The sequence below is a fragment of the Prinia subflava genome, chromosome 2, assembly GCF_021018805.1.
Source record: "Prinia subflava isolate CZ2003 ecotype Zambia chromosome 2, Cam_Psub_1.2, whole genome shotgun sequence".
Classification (NCBI taxonomy): Eukaryota; Metazoa; Chordata; class Aves; order Passeriformes; family Cisticolidae; genus Prinia; species Prinia subflava.
The window spans coordinates 19404153-19414404 of NC_086248.1; positions in this window are offsets into that span (position 1 = coordinate 19404153).

Below are 10252 nucleotides of genomic sequence, written 5' to 3' on the forward strand. Positions count from 1 at the left end.
GGTACTGAGAACTAAAAAAATTCAGCTTCCTAGCTTTTACTTTTCCTCAGAAATCTTAGAATTCATGTTTCATCATTGTGTTTTCACATTTTGTAAAAGTGAATAGTCCAACATGCTTCTCCTAATCAAAACTCATAAATAAGTACAAAGTGAATGTTTCATACATTCCAATCAAAATACTGCAAGTTCTTGTGATATACAGTAAGTGGCTGCATATTAAAAAAACGTTAGTGGGAAAGTACATTAGGAAATAAAAGTTCTTAGGAAAAAAACCCCACAAAAACAAAGCTAGAAGATCAACATTTATCAATATGAGCAGATATGGCAGATAAGAGAATTCTGTGTATAGAGACAAAGATTTCTATCCTGCGCTGCCTAGCACAAATAGAGAAATACAGTGTTATAGATGGTAAGGTTTGATAGAGTTTAAACTGACTTAAATGTTTTTGATATTGTAAGTTGAGTTCGGCTCCAAAGTAATTTTGGCAGTTCTGAAAAACTTTAACATTTGCACGAAGACTTTGAGAACTGGCTGATAGTTCAATTTTCTTTACTTCAAAGTTTATAGTTTGAGATACATAATGGAAATCTCCTAAAAACTCTGAACACATTCCTTTGAAGCCAGACCTTCTTGTGATGTTTTATCTTCACAAATGGTTACTGCCACCAAAACCACTAGTTACTGTTTTAAAACACAAACTATAAAGCTAAGTAATATCTTTCCCATATTCACTCCATACTCCTGCTCTGACACCAAGGAAACAAAGCTATGTTTTACTATCTGAAGCCAAGAGAAGTACAAACAGTTGGACTTGGGAACTAAATAATCCTTATTCCTATTTCCTACCAGCTTAAAATATCCTAGAGCAATAATAATAAATTCTAACTAAAACCACTTAAACACAGTAAATCTTAGTTTTCAGGAATAAAAATATATTTCTTTGACAAGTTATAGAATTATAATTACTCTATAGTGTCAAAATAACACAAAATAAATACAATTTGTTTGCAAAATAAAACAATACCTAATGGAAATAAAACTCAGTGAGTAGAACAAGAAAACTCTGGTCTATGCATGGATTTGAGCCCTTATTTCATTTCTGTTGGCAATGACATCACTTTGCCATGGAAATCATCCACAACATTATCATGGTCAACATTAAACATTCTGCATGAAAAAATACCAAAGCTCTTAAAAAGTATATTACTAATGCATTTACTACTAATTTTAAATTTTAAAGATTAGTTCCTTGGTTCTAGAAATTAGGAAAGTTGGATTAATTTTGTCTAATGCTAATTATTACTCAAGCAGATAGTGGGACCATGGGAATTCCTTGTTTTCCAGGTGATCTTCTAAAGTACTTCAAAGTGTTAAAATTTAAGGCTGTAAATAGGTAATAAGCAGGATTAAAGAAACCTTTTAGTTTATCAGATACAACTACCTAATTCAGTCTGTAATGCCTTTCATAAAATGAACAATGTTCTCCTGAGTGTTCAATAGGCTAAATACTCCCTGGCTTTACCAGGAACACTTTTCTGATATAATTAACTTTAAAACAGCTATGCACTGGCATTGCTATTGTGAAACGTATTGTGATATTTGCTCCGTTACTGACTTTCTTTTCTTGCTTTGATCATTCTTTTTCCTTTCTAATTGATTAGCTGTCTCCTTATTGCAAGAGTTTCCATAGGCTTTGGTTAAAGTCTTGGGCAAAGGAGCATGTTAACTAATTAGGTGCTCAGAAGCAGATTTAGAGCACTGATTAAAACAACTCGACTATCTAACCTTTTACAGCTATGATTACTCAGTAACTTGGACAAGCAGCTTCTCCTCAGATTCCTGCTGAAGGTTAATAAGGACTTATTGGCTTCCTGATGGCTGATTTATCTCTATCAAGTTAGTTTACACTGTAAATTTTTTTTTCAGTAATTTTTTCTTGTAACCAGAAGTGGCCTATATGCATGCTCCACAAATTCCTTAATGTTTGTTACATAACCTGTACAGGCAAATCAGAGATTTTCAATCAGTTTCTACTAGTTTGAGTGGTGGACCACTGAAACAAAACACAAATAATAATTTCATTTGTTTCTTTGTTATTCTTTTGTCACATGATTAAATGGAAGTTAATTTATTATTCCTTCCTACAACAAGCATAGAGATAATATTTATTACTGAAATTTGATAATTCCTAATTATAATTATTTGTATTTTGTCCCTTTTTGGTGTTGATATATCTAAACACTACATACAGTGCATTTGACTACACGTAGTAGTAGTTTTCGTTAATTAAGTTACCGAGGAAAAATAAAATACTTGACATGAAGACAGGAATTTGTGGAAGGTTAATATTTTTTTCCTTTGTCTTAAGAGTATTTTTAAAGGCAATTCGGCTTTTTTCTGCAATGTAGTTTGCATGTTATTTGGATTCAACAGCTGAAAGGAAGTGTCCTTGTGATAAAACAGTGATCCCTCTTTGCAGCTTGTACAGAACAAGTCAAACTGATTGTCCTCTCCTACTAACTCTTTTTGTGTGAGATGATTTTTAAGGCTCTTATGTTAGAAACAGTCCAGTAACATCTGATTATTTTACCACAGTATTGGAAAATACTTGGCTATAAAAGACTTTTATATATTTTACTAACGTTTTTATCCAAAAGAGAAACAACAGGAAATAAATTTTTCTCAGATTTTGGCTCATACTGTAGGTCTTCTTTTTTCAGCACCCATTTCAGAGTGTCCACTGAAACTGGCCACTGCAGTCCAGCCATGATCTTATGAACACTGACTTGTAGATGCATGATTTAAATACATCAGCTTTCAAAAAAAATTGTCCTGACCCCTTATTCTTTACCCACTATCATCTGTCTGTCTGATTTAAATCCAAATGCATGTCAGGCATGTGGATCACTGATAGCGAATGACAGTCTGGAGGCACAAGACACTTGTTTCTCATGCTGCCAGAGAACAGCAGGCAGGCAGGTCGGGGCTACATCTGTGTCTAAAAGCAATGAAATCCCTGTCTGAGAAGGAAAAGAGCAGTCCTGAAAGCCTAAGACCCAGTGTATTCTTGACTACCCTCATTTCTGCAGGGAAATGCCAGGTATGGTTGCACTTACAAAGGCAGAGAGAGAATCTACTTCACTCCTGATCTTATGGTTGCTAAAATTATCTCTTCCTATCCAGTTAAAAACTCCTCTTATGCAAGCTAAGCATATCTGATTACTGGTAATTTTTCTTTTCCAGTAATCGTACAGAGAATAGAAACCCATGAATGTATCACTGAACTACTGGATCAATAGATTTATAGAAATGTGCATTTCTATCTAAATATGATGAATGTTAGACATGTAAGTCTAAATTTTCCTTATTTTGAAGTAGAAAGCAGCTAAAATAAAACATAAGGAGAACTTAGAAATAGAACACACATAGATTTCATGGGATTTTCTTCATATATTCTTGCATTCCTATGTGATCACCAGATGGCTTTTTGAAAGAGAAGGATATTTTCTCTGTATTGCCAAAGAGTCTCTTTCACTCTGGCATTGTATGAAGGATCAAGACCTACGAACCCTACATGAATGTAAAACAGAATGTGTGCTTACCAGAACACATTTCAGACAATGGTTTTCAAGATTCTTTAAAAAGGCTGCTTTGGATTAAAAATATGAATTTTCATAAATGCATCGATTTAAAAATATCCTTGAAGCGTCCCTTGTAAAAAAATGGCGTACTCTATACTTCCCTGGAAACATATTGTGTGTTTCACAGCTGTGTAATACCCATATGTGCAACCTTCACTTGCAACTGTAAAGGATTTCAGCTCATTTCATAAGAAGCTGTTGTTTGAAAGAAAGCACTATTTATTCCATTTAGATAATACGTTTTTAGAAAAAAAAAGTGAGAAGTAAAGATTTTTTTTTCAGTTTTTCAATCCTGTTTCCTTGAAACCCTTACAGATTCTCTTCTAGTCAGTCAGGGACTCTATGTACAGCAATTTCAGTAGTAAAAGGAAAATAAAAAAGGAATGCCTGCAATAAACCTACTTCCACTTTGGTTACAGTAAGTAGGAGCTTACTTTCTTTTTCACCTGTTGGACAGCATATGAATTGTGCTGGTTATCAATTTCTGTTCATCTTGTTCCTTGTTCAAGGGAATTGAACTACAATAAGGATTTATCATGTAATTTTACAGCATTTTACCCATACAGAATTTTCTGTTGTGAGGCTTCCTGTAATGTTTTGTATTTTAAACAAACTAAATAAGCTGGGAAAAGTACTTTAATAAAACCTAGAGGGGCAAAAAGAAGTATGAAAGAGAATCTTTGAGGTACTAATTCATTGAAAATTAGGCTCAATTGTTGAACAACTCAGAAGAAGCTAATGGGTAAGGTTCTTTCTGTGTTAAGTTTGTACTCAAAGATATCAGACATAAGCTATAGAATAAAATAACAATTGGGATGGCCTGCCAGTGAGCATAAATGAAGTAATTCACTCTTCATTAAATAAATTGTAAATATTCCCTCAAAATTTTAACAAAACAAGTTTTCAAATGGATGTTAATTTTGATTTCTGCAATCATTTGACTAAATTAGTATTTTTTGTGCAAAGATGCTTGCCTTATTTTAATAGAAGCAACTTCTACTTTCAGTTTCTCTTTCTTCACCTCTCTGTCTGAAAAGCTTATATCAATGCTTTTTATTTTTCAGCTCCTAAGAAAGTGGGAAAAGTTAAAAAGTCAAAGTTACTTTTGGTTTTTGGAAAACAGTATTCTTAAAAGCATAAAAATATTTATCTTTTCAAAACTTAGAAATGATTTTATGAGAATTATTCAAAGTTAAAAAATAAGTAATTGCAAAATTAGTGTCATCTATCTTGTAGTTTAGATCACAATTTAATTAATGATACATTATAGAATCATTTCCCCGCATTAATTTTCCTAAAATGATTGTTCAAGATAAATTGTAGCTAAACGGCTTGACTACCTCAGCTTCTGCTTAGGCTGTATGGAAATGTCTACGACAGGAACATGATTTTATTCATCTACTTTAGCCTACCCTAGTTTTCCTACTCTTAAATTTGTTAACTTCTGCAGGCAAACACTGGCATGAAAAATGATTAGAGGACTGAGCCCACTCTGTGGCACTTCAGAGGGAAATCCAAACCCTTCTAACTATTTTACTGGTGCTTTACTGCCCTTTTAGCTGCCTCATAACAAAGCATTTTCTCTGGAGAGCACAGACCATCATTACACCCTCACCAAAATACAATAGCTTCATCTGGGATGTGGGTCAGGCCTTGTGTTTTCCAAAAAGATGAATTTCCGTGTTTAAAATACAAAATCATATGCAGAGATGGAGCCTTTCCTCACAGCTCGGGCTCTGGCCTGACCCCAGTCTCTGGGCCACACCAGGACTCGCTTGAAGGAGCCAAGGCTCTTTCTCTCCAGGAAACTGGGCTGGATTACTTGTACAGAATCACAGAACGGTTGGGTTTGAACAGGACCTACCTTGAAGATCATCTAGTTCCAGCTCCTGCTCCCACAGGTAGGGACACCACGCGTTACATCAGATTGCTCAGGGCCCCGTTCAACCTGGCCCTGAACACTGCCTTGAACACTTTCAAAGAGTGTTTTAAAATAGACTGGAATAGCCTGGGTGTTTGTCTGGGTACCCCTGCTGTCTATTTAGACAAGTGTTTGGATACAGCCAGCTGTCCTTTTTGGCCTAGACCTTTCCTAGCTGTCAGACATCTGTCACAAAAATCCTGAAACAACCTCTCCCCTCTTAATTGGGTTACTTAAATAATGTGCTTTACCACGTTCTTCCCAATATGCCCTTCAAATTCTGCTCCCTCAGTTTTGCCCATTTATTTGTGCTACTCCAGCACAAATGTTGCTGCCTGACAGCAGAGTCACCAGCTGATGGACACTTGGCCATTCCTCCTCCTTCCCCTTGTCCCTTGTCACACCTTCTCCCACCTCTGAGCTGTCACCACCTTTCCCTAAGCTGTAGCAGGGAGAAATGGAGAAAATTAATTGTGCCATTTTCACATAACATCCTTCTACCATCATAACCCTGGAAATGCTACCTCCTTGCAATTACAGTGAGTTTGCACAGGTGTAACTTCATTTATTTAAACAGCCTGACATCTGATTGACACATGCAAGTATGTGAGGAGAATCTTGGCCAACATCTTTGTCACTTTGAGTTATTTCAAATGTAAGAACATTATTTACTACTTTAAGTTTTATAAGGATAAATATAACTAGATATATATTTCTGCTGTCACTTCTCCTCCAAAATACAGAACTAATGAGCTCTGACCACACAGTTTTTGCTTGCCTCATGTTTGTTTGGTGGAGGTTTTGTGGGCAATATGGGCACATTTTTTTTTCACTAATTAAGTTTTAAATTTTCCTAAAACTTCAGTTTGTAAAACTTACAGACTTTTTCTCAAGTGATGGCATGAAACTTTTCTTTTGCTAGAAAAATCCATTTCAAATCTAACCTGTGAAACAGTGAAAGAGTTTTTCTGGTGTTGCTGCATGGCATGAAACTTTTCTTTTGCTAGAAAAATCCATTTCAAATCTAACCTGTGAAACAGTGAAGGGGGTTTTCTGGTGTTTGCTGCATTTTTAACTGGATCCATTCAGCCCTAAGTCTGCAAAGCTTGTTTGTGCTTTAATGTATTCAAAATTCTGCAAAAGATAAAAAGAAACTCACATCATACACAAACATTAGAAATTAATGCTAAGCATAGATGAAAATTTTACAATCAAAGCAAATAAATATTATTAGGAGGAAAGAAAGAGAAGGGGAAAGGGAAGGGGAAAGGGAAGGGGAAAGGGAAAGGGAAAGGGAAAGGGAAAGGGAAAGGGAAAGGGAAAGGGAAAGGGAAAGGGAAAGGGAAAGGGAAAGGGAAAGGGAAAGGGAAAGGGAAAGGGAAAGGGAAAGGGAAAGGGAAAGGGAAAGGGAAAGGGAAAGGGAAAAGGAAAGGTGTCTTAGGGTGACTTTATGATGGCTCTTTTCTTGGCTCTTTTCTATTGTTTTTCAATTCTATAAATTTCTTTTGAATTGGTAAATAAGTACTTAATTCCTCAGCATTAGACAAATATAAGATTATTATAGATTCACAATTTACTTTTCATAAAATTATGGTTTTGTTAGGATGTTTGGGGTTTTTTACGTGATGATAATTTATCTGAGAAACCAGCTGAGGTGTAATACCTATTGTTTCTGTCACAAAAGAAAAGAATAGAAAGTTTCTGTGCTATGTTATTTATCATTCAGCAGTGTCAGCAGTGGTCAAGAAAAGTCATACTGGGCAGAATTGAAAAACGTGTCAAAATTAGTGGTATGGCTGTGTTACTGAGCCTGCATGATCACGTAAACCTCAGCAAAGAGAACATGAAAATTTAACATTTCAGTAAGAAGAATGTAAGCTAAAGTAATATCAGTTCTGGCATCTTTTAAATTCCTTTTTCAGTAGCTAACCTTATTTTGTCCCAATTAGACTCAAACAAAAAATTAGAACAAAATACAGTTTTTGCAATTTTTTTAAAAACCATAGGATGAAGAGGTATGAGTTTATTATGAAAAGCAAAAACTTTCTTCAGATTGGGCTGTTTTGGTTTTTTTAAAATGGCATGTGTTTTTCCTTCACTCTTTTTGCAAATTTTATGGTAGCAAATTTTGTTGAACGGATAATAATTTTTAACTTCAAAAAAACACATCAGTGTGCATTAGCTGTCCTTCTGTTTGTTTAGTCTATGTATCTCACAAAAGAAAAATCTTAGTTTTTGCAGGAAAAGTCAAAGTCACCTTGCCACACCTATATGCTCTGACTTCTCTAGCTCTGTCCATAAAGGTGGGTAAGACACATAGAAATTTCACAGAGAAGAGCTACTCAGTTAAAATACTTAAAAATAAATCACAGTCTAAGACCTTTATTTGTAAAGATGTGATACATAATTAATTTCCGATTAAACTGTAACTTCAAGATTACTATCAGCTGTATGACAAATGAACTACCATACTAGACAGATACAAAAGGTTGCAAAACATTTCATCCCCTCTTTTCTTGACTGCTGATTAGTTAGCAGATGCACAGAAAGAGCCAGAAACCTTTAGCAGCTGAACTGGGGTTCTATGCTGTGTGCATTTTAATAATTTTTTTGCATATTAAAATTTACTTGTTTTCACAGTTTCTTTTCAACACCTTTTAAACTTTATTAGAAACACTTATCTGGCACCATACAGTTTTCTGAAATTTTGGCAGGAAGATGTTAGGTTTTACTGGCTCTGTAAATGTCTGTTGCTTGTACTGAACTAAACAAAACCATGAATGGGCTACTGAACAGAGGTACATGAAACAGGAAAAAGTGACAAATACAAACTTCCACATACTGATTTTTTTCTGTCTCAGAAGTCCTCACCCTTTGCATCAGAGAGAAAAATGTAAAAACATGTGCTACTGAGCAAGTTATGTGAACTAATTTCTGAGAGATTCCAAGATAGATACACCAGTCTCTCTGGATAACTCCTTCCAGGACTGTCACTTTCACAGGGGATTCCTCCTTGTATCCAGCTGCAATTTCTCATCCTGCAACTTGTAACCAGCACTTTGTCCTTTCACCCTGCTCCTCTGGGACAAGTATGGCTCCATCTGCTGCATCCACCCCACTAAGTAATGAAACACTGGAGACAGATCCAGTCTTAGTGTTCTCTTCTGAAGGAAAAATCAAGCATGTCCATCCTCTCCTCATGCAACCCTTGTGTTAGTACCCTAGCCATCCCCTACTGATCTCTTGCCAGTTTGTAAATCTTTCTAATGAGAGTCCAAAACTGGTGTGCTCTCCCATTTGGTATGATTCAAAGGCTTGGCCTGCTCCGGGCCATCATCATTTATGTCATTTCATCATTCAGATAAAGAGGAAATAATTTAGGTGGCTTTTAAAGGGTTAAAAAAAATCGATAGTTAAAAAGACTTCTAACAGAGAGAAGAATTCAATATCAAAGACTCAAAGAGGCTTCTGAAAGGAAGGCAGTCTAGACTGAAATTTAAGCACACAGAAGAGGGAACTGAATTAAGGACTTCTGCTTTTGAGAAGAACAACAAAAAGCCTCCGAAGATCAAGCTGGATTTATTTTCTCTCTCTCCTTCTTTTGCTTATTTTTTATTTCATCTGTACAGAAACATATAACTTTAAAAGTTCTATTGTTATTTTACTTTGGTTACATCTTTTTTTAGTAATATTTGCTTGGACAAATTGATGGTTTCATCTGCCTTAGAATAAAACTCAAATTTCTTTCTAGAAAAATGCATTGCTGAATAGATCATTGTTGCAAAATCTAGAAAATACCGTGTGCTGGTGCTGTTGTCCCGTGTCTGAAGAGACACAAAATAGTTTCTGGCTTCTAAGATCCACTGCTCATCCAAGAAGCAAAAGTCATTTTGCATGCCAATTGCAAATCCAAAGGTCACTTTCATTTTAATATCAGTAGTTGTATCATAAGCTTATTATAAAATTAACTTTCAAAATTTTTCTAGGTTTTTAACTTTTTCATTTTATCACCAGCCAGTAATAACATACAATAGCTTCTGTACCTTCCATCTCACAGGACAAACTGATTTTTTCATGAAAAAAATTTGCAGCAAATCAGTTTTATGCATCAAAGAAACTACACAGGACAAGGCTTTCAAATAGCTTCCTTTTTTTGTCCCAAAATTTTAGAGTTTGATGTCACTACAAGAACCTTTCTGAATCTATTACTAAATGAATTTCTAAGTATTAAAAATGTGGAGGACAGAATTCTTGTTGTTGTTATTGTTGTTATCATTATATTGAAATAGTTTAATTGGAATATTTTCTTGTATAACTCATGCACTATGTCTTCTTAAAAAGCAACCTGAAAAGGAGATAAGGCCCTGGAATTTATTATTTAAATTCCTGGGGTTTTTGGGTTTTTTCTTCTAGTATCAAAAAAGAGATAATTTTTATGTGATTAGCTGTACAAATTCATTGACTGTGAGGTCATGAGGATGTGCATGCAAAAATTCCAATAGAATGATTAAATATTGTATTGAGCTTCTCTGAGTCTTTCATTAATTTGACATGGTTTTTTAACTGGGGTAAATGATAGGATAGAATTTCAAAATAGATTTTTTTTTCTTTTTACCAGAAGAAAACACAGAAGTTCAGTTCTTAACAGGAAAAAAATACCATTAATTTGAAGGATGATGAAAAAGAACT